The 15,758-nt window shown below is 36.3% G+C and overlaps 1 pseudogene; it reads right to left on the minus strand.

The window, feature by feature from the left end:
• The window catches only part of LOC137649265 (hemicentin-1-like), a 32,233-nt pseudogene extending 17,220 nt beyond the window's left edge, over positions 1-15,013 (minus strand).
• Positions 15,014-15,758: the final 745 nt, after the last annotated feature.

Raw genomic sequence — 15,758 nt, forward strand, 5'->3', positions numbered from 1 at the left:
ATTGGCTTAATCAATTACGAATTCACCTGTTGATATTGATATATATAAGTTAACTTCCTAAATACTAAGGTCATATAAAGTTACGTAATTTTTATTTTCAAATAAGCACACAGTATATCACCACAAAATTTGCAACCTTTACGTGTCTATTATACAAGATTAGTGAAAGAAATTTCGTGAAAAATATCTGTAAACTTTTAAATTTGTGTATACTGTGAACAGTTTTCGATTCGAAATTATATTAATTTCTTGTTTGCCAGAAGTATTTTAATTCTTTCTTCTCGTAATCAAAGAACTTACTTGATTACATAGTAACCAAGTAAGCCTTACCAATTTACAAATAAGTGCAAAAGTAATTTGATATATATTAAAAAAACATCGACAAACCTACCCACAACGACGAGTGTGAATTTCTTGAAAATCTTAGGTTGCGTGGACACCTGGCACTCGTATATCCCAGAGTCATTAACCTGTGGATCGTCCACCTGCAGAATCCAGTAAGGAGATGTTGGCAGGTGGATGGCCCGGAAGCGGGAGTCTGTTGTGTACGTGAAGGAGTCTGTGGTTAAGACGTGCAGATCACGCCTTCGGATCCATGACACCTGGTGGAAGAAAGATGTAGATGGTAAATATTTAAGGTTGAAGTGAATTTTCTTATTCTCTCTCTCTCTCTCTCTCTCTCTCTCTCTCTCTCTCTCTCTCTCTCTGAGAGTGTAAGAGAGCGAGAGTATAAATCTTTAAACATATACACATTATATATATATATATATATATAGGTGGGAAAAGATGCAGACAAAGAATATATATGTATATATATATATATATATATGTATATATATAAATATATATAATGTGTGTGCATGTGTATTAACATATATATATATATATATATATATATGCGTAAAAATCACAGGAAAACGTGATGCTTAGATGCAGAAGAACCACAGGGATAATGAAAATACGAAATATACGCTTAAGTCCTGACTAGTTTCATGATACTTCTTCAGAGGACTGATTTATTGAGAGAGGTTTCTTTACATTTTATAGGGAAAGTAAACATAGGAACATACATATACAGATTTAGAGAACAATGACACTCCCTTTCCAGCTACCTGGGCTTGGGTCAGGTGTTAAGTGGGCGGAGACCCAAGCTCATTAGACACCTGCCAAAAAGGGTCATTTCTGGTAGCAGGTAAATTCTTGTTTTTTGACTTTCAGTACAGTTTATTTATATGAAACCATGGTAGCCTTATCTATATAAATACATAAGCAAAACATACACATACATACATATATATATATATATATATATATAAGCCCCCTGTGGCCGCGGGGGCATATAGAAATTAGAATAGCACCAACGTTATCCCGCCGTGTCGTTAAGAGGCGACTAAAAGGGACGGGACGAGGGGGCTGGGAACCCCCTCTCCTGTATAAAATTCCTGCGAGACATCGACAAGGAGATGGAGCTGGGGGGAGAGTGACTGCTCCCCGCACTCTAGTTTTGGGGTGTTTGAATGTGCGTGGATGTAGTACGATAGAGAGTAAAAGATGTGAGATTGGAAGTATGTTTAGAAGTAGAAGGATGGATGTATTGGCCTTGTGTGAGACAAAGAGGAAAGGAAAAGGTGAAGTGATGTTTGGTGAAATGTCTGGTAGAGTGTCTGGGATTGAAAGGGGAAGAGCGAGAGAGGGTGTGGCGTTATTGCTGAGTGAATGGATGACAGGTAAAGTAGTGGAATGGAAGGAGATATCATCTAGGTTAATGTGGGTAAGGGTTAGGTTGGGTAGGGAATGTTGGGCGTTTGTCAGTGTGTATGGGCCAGGTAGTGAGAAAAGTGAAGAAGAGCGGAATGAGTTCTGTAATGAATTAACTAGGTGTGTAGAAGGATTGGGTAGAAGGAATTATGTAGTTGTTATGGGTGACTTAAATGCTAGAGTGGGCGCTGGAGAGGTAGAAGGTGTCATTGGGAAGTATGGCGTACCAGGTGAAAATGAGAGTGGTGAGAGACTGGTAGACGTGTGTTGAACAAGAGATGGTAATAAGTGCTAGCTTCTTTAAAAAGAAAGATAAAAATAAGTATACATGGGTAAGAGTGGCAAATGGAAGAGTAGTAGAAAGGGCATTAATGGATTATGTGTTGATAACTAAAGAACGTTTGGAAGATTGAAAGACGTGCACGATTTTAGGGGTATGGCTAACAGTATGTCTGATAATTTTTTGGTGGAAGGAAAATTAGTTGTAGCAAAAGGGTGGGGGAATAGAGTAGGTGGATGTAAAAGGGAGGTAGTGAGGATTGAAGAGCTAATAAAACCGGGGGTATAAAGTAAATATCAGGAAAGGTTGAAAATGGCATATGACGAGGTGAGAGTAAGAGAAACTGGTAATTTAGAGGAGGAGTGGAAGTTAGTAAAAGAAAATTTTGTTGGGATTGCAAATGATGTATGTGGCAAGAAGGTTGTTGGAGGCCGCATGAGGAAGGGCAGTGAATGGTGGAATGAAGGAGTGAAGGTAAAAGTGGAAGAGAAAAAGAGGGCTGATGAAGAATGGCTGCAGAGTAATAGTATAGAGAAGTATGAAAAATATAGAGAGAAAAAAGGTCGAAGTAAAGCGCAAGGTACGTGAGGCAAAGAGGGCAGCTGACCTGAGGTGGGGTCAGGGATTGGGTCAGTCATATGAAGAGAATAAGAAGAAGTTTTGGAAAGAAGTGAAGAGAGTAAGGAAGGCTGGCGCAAGAATTGAAGAGACAGTGAAAGGTGGAAATGGAAGGTTGTTAAAAGGAGAGGAGGCAAGAAAAAGGTGGGCGGAATATTTTGAAAGTTTGCTGAATGTTGAGGATAATAGGGAGGCAGATATAATTGCTGTTACAGGTGTTGAGGTGCCAGTGATGGGAGATGAGAATGATAGAGAGATTACAATAGATGAAGTGAGGAGAGCACTAGATGAAACGAGAGTAGGAAAAGCATCTGGTATAGATGGTGTGAAAGCTGAGATGTTGAAGGAAGGGGGTGTGACTGTACTTGAATGGTTGGTGAGATTGTTTAATATGTGTTTTGTGTTGTCAATGGTACCAGTATATTGGGTTTGTGCATGTATTGTACCACTATATAAGGGTAAGGGAGATGTGCATGAGTGTTGTAATTCAAGAGGTATTAGTTTGTTGAGTGTAGTTGGAAAAGTGTATGGTAGAGTATTGATTAATAGGATTAAGGATAAAACAGAGAATGCAATCTTGGAAGTACAGGGTGGTTTTAGAAGATATAGGGGTTGTGTGAATCAGATTTTTACAGTTAGGCAGATATGTGAGAAATATTTAGCAAAAGGTAAGGAGGTGTATGTTGCGTTTATGGATCTGGAGAAAGCATATGATAGAGTTGATAAGGAAGCAATGTGGAATGTGATGAGGTTATATGGAGTTGGTGGAAGGTTGTTGCAAGCAGTGAAAAGTTTCTACAAAGGTAGTAAAGCATGTGTTGGAATAGGAAATGAAGTGAGTGATTGGTTTCCAGTGAGAGTGGGGCTGAGACAGGGATGTGTGATGTCGCCGTGGTTGTTCAACTTGTATGTTGATGGAGTGGTGAGAGATGTGAATGCTCGAGTGCTTGGACGAGGATTAAAACTGGTAGGCGAGAATGACCATGAATGGGAGGTAAATCAGTTGTTGTTTGCGGATGATACTGTACTGGTAGCATACACAGAAGAGAAGCTTGACCAACTAGTGACAGAATTTGGAAAGGTGTGTGAGAGAAGGAAGTTGAGAGTTAATGTGGGTAAGAGTAAAGTTATGAGATGTACGAGAAGGGAAGGTGGTGTGAGGTTGAATGTCATGTTGAATGGAGAGTTACTTGAGGAGGTGGATCAGTGTAAGTACTTGAGGTCTATTGTTGCAGCAAATGGTGGAGTGGAAGCAGATGTACGTCAGAGAGTGAATGAAGGTTGCAAAGTGTTGGGGGCAGTTAAGGGAGTAGTAAAACATAGAGTTGGGCATGAATGTAAAGAGAGTTCTATATGAGAAAGTGATTGTACCAACTGTGATGTATGGATCGGAGTTGTGGGGAATGAAAGTGATGGAGAGACAGTAATTGAATGTGTTTGAGATGAAGTGTCTAAGGAGTATGGCTGGTGTATCTCGAGTTGTGGCGGGATGTTGCAAAACAACCCCCACACCCTTGAATCACTCTAACTGACAATTGTCTCAACTACACAAACTTTCCCCTGACGTTATCTAAAACCAGACTCTTAGGCAAAAGGACAAAATAAACAAAAACATGACCTTAAAACTATATTTCCTTACAAACTAAAACGCTCATCATAAACCAAAAATCACACTTATCACTAATCATACACGTAACACAAAATAGACATTGATCATACCACTATTCAAATAAACCCTCAAAATAAATAAAGCTTAAAACTAAACACTAACAAAACAAACTTAAATTTACCACAACCCAAACATCAAAACACAGAAACATATATATATATTTTATGGACACCAACACAGTCGTCCACACACTGCCACTGTCTTTTTACGGCAAACTACCAATATCACGGTTTTGTGCTTAACAGTCCACTGGGTGGCAATTTGCCACAGCTACTTCCCTGATTGGGGTGGTTTTTATCATCATCATCATCATTATCAGCATCATCCTCATCAACAACAGCAATCGGAATTTAATTCGGTCCGGGCCATCAACAATTATCGAAATCTCAGCAGCCTTATCAAGTTCCTTATACAAGCCAGATCATCAACAATCGAGTAAATATTCAATGGAGCTCTCTCCAAAGGAGGAATCACAGCTCAGAGAATCAATAATCACTTCCTCGCTGGTAAAGAAAAATAATAAATCCAGCGTTCACACAACTGACTCAGGACGCAGTCAATCAAAAAAAGCATTCGCTCCGAAACATTCACCACTGTCGTAACCTAACTAAAAAATGTAAACAAACAACCTCAAATATACCGACAGTCTTTTCTACTACAAACAATCATTCGCTAACTACCACTTGCTCTTCGGCGCGCACCGCGGACACACAAACACACACACACACACACACACACAAACACACACACACACTCTCGCGCGATTTAGCAAAACTAAAGCAAATGAAATTCTCTCTCTCTCTCTCTCTCTCTCTCTCTCTCTCTCTCTCTCTCTCTCTCTCTCTCTGGATTTGGCAAAACAAAAAATTAAAATAAAACAAAAATAAATCCTCCACATTCCTCCCCCCTTACTATGCCAAATCCTTCTCACACAACACTTACATTATTTTTTTCATAACCCAGTCGCAGTCGGGAACGGGACCTCTACTCCGAGTAACTGGGCCTCCATATACTCTCTCATTCACTTCTTCCTTATCACAATCATTCGCTACATTAACACTATTCCTATCTAAATCCCTATCATCTAATATATCCTGTACAATCATATCTACCTCGTTCTCATCTGGCCCTATAATTACACTCATTTCTGTAAACAGTTCATCCATTTCATCAAAAACATACTCAACTTTAGTAAAAGATTCATTCATGCTACTAATCATTCTCCTATCTCCCACTCTCGCATTCGTCATCCTTTCTTTTACATCACCTAAGGAAAAGCCACACACACTATAGGTATCATTCATACTCAGCCATGATTCATCTGTATTAACACATTTATCTTCCATACACACTTGCACATTTACACCCTTGTCATACTTATTTCTATTCTCCCTTTTACTTATAAAATTTCCCCTTCTATCATCTTTACTTAAAGCTCTTGTATTCTTCCTTTTCTTATATTCTACTAACACCAACTGTTTACCTTCCAGACCTAAGTCCTCATACATACTAGGTTCACCCTTGTTCCTTTTCAACCATTTACTCATCCCATTCTCTTGGATATACTCAGGTACCTCTTTCCATTTACGCAACTGGTTGTGGTGGGCCCTAATTTTTTCCACAATACCACCCATACACAACTTACCCAAAACGTAACTTAATCCACTCGAACCAACTTCTAACACCTCATAGGGACCTTCAAATTTATCACGCACCTTATTTACATTCATTCTACCCTTTTCAATTACTTCTTTCATCACTCTCTCGCCAACTTTAAAGCTTTCAAACCTCTTATTTGCTTTCCTCCACACATCTCTATCATCCTCCGACACACCCAACCTCGGTCTTATTATCTTTTCAAAATTTAACACAAACTTACATGGAGACATACCCGTACTCTTATGCACTGTTGCATTGTAAGCCCATAACGCTCTACCAACATACAAATCCCAATCATTATCACATGTACTCATCATTGGCAAAATTTCAGTTAATGTTCTTACAGTCCTTTCAGCCAACCCATTCGCACTTGGCATATAAGGAGTCGAATACACATGTTCAATACCCCATTCTCTTAACATCTGCTCAAACTCCCATCCAACAAACTCAGGGCCATTATCACTTAACATTCTCACAGGCTTACACACACACATCGGCAACATCACTTGACCAACCATTCTTGCAACAGTCTCACTCCGTTTATCCTTGATGGGTATTGCATAGGTAAATTTACTCATGTGATCAACCATAACAATCATTCCCACATGTCTTCTCGCAGTCACAGGCAACGAAACACAATCAATCACAAACATCTCAAATGGTTTTTTCATACGTAATCTCAAAACAGGCGGATTAGCATGCACTCTCTGATACTTCCCTTTCTGGCAATCTTCACACGTAGTCGCTACATCCTTACATATCTGACTCAACCCAGGTGTAAACAATCTCTCACGCATGCATTCCCATAATTTATTCTTACCCATATGCCCATATCTGTCATGCACTAACATACACATACTTACTGCTGCATGCATTGGAAACACAGGAACATATATATCTTCATCCATTCCTTTATGTAGAAAATAAACAATATTCTTACACACAATAAGTCTCTTTCTAACTTTCTTATACACCTCTAAATCAGACGGCCATTCTTCTACCTCAATACTATTCAACATACATTCACGTAACCTTTTAATTTCCTCACATTCATCGTGCATTTCTTCCACCTCCTCTTTAGTCAGTAGAAAATCCTCACTCCTCGTAATATCAACCATGCCAACAAAATTCGCCATAAATACACTATTATCTTCTATCACAACTACTTCACATCCATTCTTCAGAAGCAAACCACTACCAATATCAACTGATAAATCATGCAATCTTAAAAAGTCAATTCCTATCAAAAAACAACTAGGCATCTCATTCTCTCTCATTACAATAAAATTATTTTCCACCTCCATACTTCCCAGTTTTACTTTCAAACGCACTTCTTCCCAAACTAGCAAACTTCCTTTACCTATCCCATGAATTCTCACACTCGTACATTGCCTTTTCACTTCCCAATTGTACCGCTCTATTTCCTTGATAACAGACATATTCACTAATGACACTTGCGCACCAGTATCAATTAAACTACAGTATTCATTCTCATTTATACCCACATACGTCATCATTCTTCCTTTTACACCATGCATACAAATGTTTACTCTCCTATCAATAGGGTCATCCTTATCACACCCATGGTCATCTTCGCTATCTTCTATGCTCATACCACTCTGATTCAAATCACTCGGACAATCCTCCTTTTTACTCAACAACTTGCAACATCTTTCATTACATTGTAACCTCAATATATACTCCCTTTCAGTCTCTTTATTTGCTCGGTACTGCATCGGACGATTCCACCCAAAATACAAATAAACAGTGACACCATATAACATACTTACTACCAACAATACTTTTGATAACAATTCACCCTCAAGCATATTATCCTCCTCCTTATATGCCATTTCTTTCGATACTTCATTCCTAACACTCATTATAAGCTCATCTATACTAGCAGGTATATCCCTATTCAAACCCTTCAATTTAACCTTATTTAACCCACACAAAATACATTTATACACCATGTCATCCCCTTCAAAACTTTGTACCACCATTAAATCTTCCGGCAACCTTTCAAAATTACTATCATTCTCGCTACTCTCTTCTATCTTACCATGCATTCTTGACATCGCATCTGCTATCACATTCTTACTCCCAGGTACATATTCTAGCTTAAAGTCAAATTCATTTAAATCCTCTATTGTCCTCGCAACTCTAGCATTCACAGACTCTTTCTTAATCATGTACACTAGGGGCTGATGGTCAGTACGCACAATAAATTTCACACCATACAAAAATACCTTCAACGCTTTCACGCAAAACCTTATTGCAGCCAACTCCCTTTCAATCGTGGAATCCTCCGACTGCACCTTCACCCATTATAGTTTTCATCATCCCCATTACTTGCCCCATCATATCTTCCATTCGTTTCTCCGTCCGATCTTCATTCTCTCGCATCCTCATCTCAACACCCTCTTCCACTCTCTCTACAGTTCCCTGAATTTCCCTCAGTTTCCTATGCATCTCCTCATTCTCACACCTTAACCACTTATTCTCTTGCAACAATTTCTCCTCACGCTCCTTACTCAGCCGCAATTCCTCCTTCAAAACCCTCAACTGCTCCTCCATTTTTCATCAACCTTATATCTAATATCTTATCCTATCAGTCCTTCGTCTAAGAGTCCAGCTTCAATCCCACCTCAGCTGTCCCTGTTCGGGCGCCAAAATAATGTGGCGGGATGCTGCAAAACAACCCCCACACCCTTGAATCACTCTAACTGACAATTGTCTCAACAACACAAACTTTCCCCTGACGTTATCTAAAACCAGACTCTTAGACAAAAGGACAAAATAAACAAAAACATGACCTTAAAACTATATTTCCTTACAAACTAAACCGCTCATCATAAACCAAAAATCACACATCACTAATCATACACGTAACACAAAATAGACATTGATCATACCACTATTCAAATAAACCCTCAAAATAAATAAAGCTTAAAACTAAACACTAACAAAACAAACTTAAATTTACCACAACCCAAACATCAAAACACAGAAACATATATATATATTTTATGGACACCAACACAGTCGTCCATACACTGCCACTGTCTTTTTACGGCAAACTACCAATATCACGGTTTTGTGCTTAACAGTCCACTGGGTGGCAATTTGCCACAGCTACTTCCCTGATTGGGGTGGTTTTTATCATTATCATCATCATTATCAGCATCATCCTCATCAACAACAGCAATCGGAATTTAATTCGGTCCGGGCCATCAACAATTATCGAAATCTCAGCAGCCTTATCAAGTTCCTTATACAAGCCAAGTCATCAACAATCGAGTAAATATTCAATGGGGGTCTCTCCAAAGGAGGAATCACGGCTCAGAAAATCAATAATCACTTCCTCGCTGGTAAAGAAAAATAATAAATCCAGCGTTCACACAACTGACACAGGACGCAGTCAATCAAAAAAAGCATTCGCTCCGAAACATTCACCACTCTCGTAACCTAACTAAAAAATGTAAACAAACAACCTCAAATATACCAACAGTCTTTTCCACTACAAACAATCATTCGCTAACTACCACTTGCTCTTCGGCGCGCACCGCGGACACACAAACACACACACACACACACACACACAATCACACACACACTCGGGCGATTTAGCAAAACTAAAGCAAATGAAATTCTCTCTCTCTCTCTCTCTCTCTCTCTCTCTCTCTCTCTCTCTCTCTCTCTCTCTCTCTCTCTCTCTCTGGATTTGGCAAAAGAAAAAATTAAAATAAAACAAAAATAAATCCTCCACAGAGTAGATAGGGTTAGGAACGAAGTGGTGAGGGAGAGAACGGGTGTAAGAAATGAGTTAGCGGCTAGAGTGGATATGAATGTGTTGAGGTGGTTTGGCCATGTTGAGAGAATGGAAAATAGTTGTCTGCTAAAGAAGGTGATGAATGCAAGAGTTGATGGGAGAAGTACAAGAGGAAGGCCAAGGTTTGGGTGGATGGATGGTGTGAAGAAAGCTCTGGGTGATAGGAGGATAGATGTGAGAGAGGCAAGAGAGCGTGCTAGAAATAGGAATGAATGGCGAGCGATTGTGACGCAGTTCCAGTAGGCCCTGCTGCTTCCTCCGGTGCCTTAGATGACCGCGGAGGTAGCAGCAGTAGGGGAGTCAGCATTATGAAGCTTCATCTGTGGTGGAAATGTGGGAGGTTGGGCTGTGGCACCCTAGCAGTACCAGCTGAACTCGGTTGAGTCCCTGATTAGGCTGAAAGAACATAGAAAGTAGAGGTCCCCTTTTTGTTTTGTTTCATTGTTGGTGTCGGCTACCCCCCAAAATTGGGGGAAGTGCCTTGTTATATGGATGGATGGATATATATATATATATATATATATATATATATATATATATATATATATATATATATATATATATATATATATATATATATACATATATATACATACATATATACATATATACACACATGCATATATACACACACACACACATATATATATATATATATATATATATATATATATATATATATATATATATATATATATATATATACATATACATATACATATACATATACATACATATATATGTATATATACATTTATATACATACAACATTAATATCATAAACATATAATCATGTATATATCAATACTTATATCTAGCATAACACTATATAGTGCCAATGTACTTATGCATACTATATAAGATAATTGTACCCTTTAATGAATGGTATCTTAGGTCTAAATATTAATTTCACAGCGACGTTAATTATTCACAATACATCCAATTCTACATTAAGTGATTAATGGTTTTTTTATAGAGCTTACAGATCTCTTTACATATAAAGGCGTCGAGTTTATACAATCCATGACCAATATTAAAGTTGTTTTCAAAGGTTTCTTTTTGTGAAACTGGACTCTATGATGTTTCTTTCCACTAAGTTATTTGAATGAACCAATTTCTTTGCACCTGACCAATTAATAGTGTGATTTTTATCTCTAACGTGAGCAAAGAGTGCATTATTATCTTGAGCATATCTGACACTTTTCTTATGTTGTTCAATTCTCTTTCCTAGGGCTTTACCAGTTTGACCAATATAGTATTTTTCACATGCATTGCATGGAATACGATATACACATCCCTTGGTAATGTCAGGAGAATTCTTTATTAAGGCTGTTTTTATTGTATTTTTACTCTTAAATGCTACATTTACATTGAAATTTTTCAACAGTTGGGGAATTTCTTTAGAAGAATTGCAATAAGGTAGTACAAGTAAATTTTGAGTGTTGTAGTTTTTTCTGTTATCATTACCGAAAAAAAAGTATTTTTTGCTGTTCTTGGGGCATCATCTAACACAATTTCAGGATACTTTAGTTTTTACCTATTGCTCTAATCTCATTTATTTCATCATCAATATATTCAGGGCTGCAGACTCGAAATGCTCTTAAAAACATAGAAGTAAATACAGATTTCATAACTTTGTTGCCTTGGTTTGAGTAGTAATGGACATATGCCGAGATATTCGTTGGCTTTCTGTATACACTAAACTTGAGTCTATTGCGACAGTCCAAAAAAGGTAGGGTATAATTATTCTCCAGCTCCATAGTGAAATTTATTGATGGTACCAAACTATTCAATCTAAGAAAAAAGTTATCTAAATTTTCATTTCCTGGCCACACACACATTATGTCGTCAATATATCGAAACCATTTTACATTATTAGGTATGATGTTATTTAAGATTCTGCTTTCAAAAAAATCCATATATAGATTACTCAATACTGGGGATAAAGGGTTTCCCATAGCCATACCAAATGTTTGTGCATAAAATCTCCCATTGAAATCAAATTTACAATCTTTTATACATAGTTTGATTAATTCTATTAAAGTGTGTTTGGAGAATGGTAGATTCAATTGTCTATTATCTAAGGTTTCAGATAAAAATTCCAACATGTCATCAATAGGTACTTTAGTGAATAGTGAGACTACATCAAAACTGACAAGCCTACAGGTACTATTAATCTGTACTACTTTTGGACTGTCGCATACATAGATGTAACAATAGACTCAAGTTTAGTGTATACAGAAAGCCAACGAATATCTCGGCATGTGTCCATTACTACTCAAACCAAGGCAACAACAAAGATAAGACATCTGTATTTACTTCTATGTTTTTAAGAGCATTTCGAGTCTGCAGCCCTGAATATATTGATGATGAAATAAATGAGATTAGAGCAATAGGTAAAAAACTAAAGTATCCTGAAATTGTGTTAGATGATGCCCTAAGAACAGCAAAAAAGACTTTTTTCGGTAATGATAACAGAAAAAACTACAACACACAAAATTTACTTGTACTACCTTATTGTAATTCTTTTAAAGAAATTCCCCAACTGTTGAAAAATTTCAATGTAAATGTAGCATTTAAGAGTAAAAATACAATAAAAACAGCCTTAATAAAGAATTCTCCTGAAATTACCAGGGATGTGTATATCGTATTCCATGCAATGCTTGTGAAAAAATACTATATTGGTCAAACTGGTAAAGCCCTAGAAAAGAGAATTGAACAACATAAGAAAAGTGTCAGATATGCTCAAGATAATAATGCACTCTTTGCTCACGTTAGAGATAAAAATCACACTATTAATTGGTCAGGTGCAAAGAATTGGTTCATTCAAATAACTTAGTGGAAAGAAACATCATAGAGTCCAGTTTCATAAAAGAAACCTTTGAAAACAACTTGAATATTGGTCATGGAATGTATAAACTCGACTCCTTTATATGTAAAGAGATCTGTAAGCTATATAAAAAAAAATTAATCACTTAATGTAGAATTGAATGTATTGTGATTAATTAACGTCGCTGTGAAATTAATATTTAGACCTAAGCTACCATTCATTGAAGGGTACAATTATTTTATATAGTATGCATAAGTACATTGGCACTATAGTGTTATGCTAGATATCAGTAATGATATATACATGATTATATGTTTATGATATTAATGTTGTATGTATATAAATGTATATATACGTATATTGTATGTATATGTATGTATGTATATATATATATATATATATATATATATATATATATATATGTATGTGTATGTGTATATATATATATATGTATGTGTATATATATGTATGTGTGTATATATGTATATATATATATATATATATATATATATATATATATATATATATATATATATATATATATATATATGTATGTATGTGTATGTTTTGCTTATGTATTTATATAGATAAGGCTACCGTGTTTTCATATAAATAAACTGTACTGAAAGTCAAAAAAACAAGAATTTACCCGCCACCAGAAATTACCCTTATTAGCAGGTGTCTAATGAGCTTGGGTCTCCGCCCACTTAACACCTGACCCAAGCCCAGGTAGCTGGTAAGGGAGTGTCATTGGTCTCTAAATCTGTATATGTATGTTCGTACGTTTACTTTCCCTATAAAATGTAAAGAAACCTCTCTCAATAAATCAGTCCTCTGAAGAAGTATCACGAAACTAGTCAGGACTTAGGCGTATATTTCGTATTTTCATTTTCCCTGTGGTTCTAATGCATATATATAGATATATATATATATATATATATATATATATATATATATATATATATATATATATATATATATATATGTGTGTATATATATGTATATATATGTATATATATATATATATATATATATATATATATATATATATATATATATATATATATATATATATATATATGTATATATATATATATATATATATGTATATATATATAGAGAGAGAGAGAGAGAGAGAGAGAGAGAGAGAGAGAGAGAGAGAGAGAGAGAGAGAGAGAGGTGGGGGGGTGTCCGCGTGTGTGTATGTGTCCAATAGGTAGATCTTGTGTGTGTCTACTTGTTTGTTTTCCTCGATTAAGACACGAGCACTCTCAATAAAAACGTAACATTCCACACCACTGAAGCACTACTATAATCCCCTCAAAAGATAAATATCCCTCAAGAAATCCAAAATCAACTCTCCTCCCTTAAACCATTCATCCCTAAGTGATCCCAAAAGAAGAGTTCCGCGGACGAAATATAAAGTGAAATAGACGGAATATTGAACCGAGTATTCCCGAGTGGGTCTCACCTGTCTGTCACCGAGGCTTCTCACGTCGCAGGTGAGATTAGCTGCATCACCTACGGCTGTCTTGATGTGCGATGGCGTCTCCAGGAAGTACGGGCACCCGGTGCAGTGGGTGGGGGATGGGGGGTTGGTTGGCATGTGGGCTGCCCCTGGAGATGTAGAGAAAAATTGTTGGTTAGGTAATATCAAAGCTGAACCATGTTTCGAGTAATGTCTTGATTTTTATGGTCGTATGTGTAATACTTGTTTTAGTTAAATGCTCGAATGTTTTTTACCAACATTGCTTTTGGAATTTATATCAACCTTTTAATAAGGCTTATGAGACATAACAAGTAATACTAATTTTAATATATTGATATTGAAGATTAAGATTATAATAATGATGAAAATAGATAAAACTATTATTTTATTAGAACAGAATTAAAGTTGGAATCAACTTTCAATAACATAAATCTCTAAATACATTTTAAATGTTAAAATAATCAACACTTTTACGTAACCAAAAATAAAACCATAACACGAATCGATTCTCTGCCATGAATATATTATCAGCATTAAAACATTTATTGGAGCTTTCTTTTTACCCTGTCGAAGTTCACTTTATATCAGATTACCTTGTCAAAGGACTCTCAATACCTTGTGGAAGATTAAGATTATGTCAACTACCAATATACAGGCAAGCGTAACACTCCAATTTACTTCACCATCCTTGTGAGTTAGGGATGGGTGTTTGGAGGAGCCTAGAGGTCTACCCTTAAGTCATCAACAGTCATTGCCTGACCCTCCCTAGTCCTATCTTGATGGAAAAGGGGCTTGACCGCTGATCATGTACATATTTGTTAAGCCTCTAGTACGTTGTCCTGTCTCTAGGAAAATTTTCTCTTGCCTCTGTCAATCATGAGTGACCTTTAAGCTTTTAAACAGTACATATTGAGACCTTGGAATCTCGAAAGCCGTAACATTTGTTTACTTAACTTGACCGGTAAACAGTTTAATAGAAGTCGAATTCTCAACTCAAAGGTTTTCGCTTCACTGAATTTAGAGTTTCTCCACTAGGTTTTATTTTGTAATTAGGATGATGAAACGTCTTCAAAAGTTTAATACTCTTATTGTTAAGATGAGTAAATTGACGGAGTAAAAGAGATCGATGGGGTAAATGTGATTTAGATGGCAATTACAAAGCCCATTACGCTCAATGAACTGATATGATGGTTTACATTAAATAAGCCTTCCATAGAAATATTCGTTTCATTATTAAGAAATATGTTTAGTTATTGGAGTATCTTAACAAAATATCGATGACGTAGCTAGAAAACCTTTAGTGATGGGTAATGGGTGGCATTAAATGTTTCTATTCATTTGAATTATAAGAAAATTATTATACAGTATTTATGCTCATCTCTCAATTGACCGGAAGAATCTTGAAAATGGAAAAGAAAACTTATGCTTCTGGTCCTGTTATATGTATTTTTTTAAGTACAAGGAAAATTAATTGAATTCATTCATACTGCTTTGATAAAAATTGAAAATACAAAATGTTAAAGTTCACAAGTATTTAGAACTGAACGCAAAACAAGCTAGATAGGATCCGGTCCTTTATCAGAATTTGTTTTTACGAGAACAAAACATAATATTAATTCTTTT

Source organism: Palaemon carinicauda, chromosome 11 (genome assembly GCF_036898095.1).
Source record: "Palaemon carinicauda isolate YSFRI2023 chromosome 11, ASM3689809v2, whole genome shotgun sequence".
In the NCBI taxonomy this organism is placed as follows: Eukaryota; Metazoa; Arthropoda; class Malacostraca; order Decapoda; family Palaemonidae; genus Palaemon; species Palaemon carinicauda.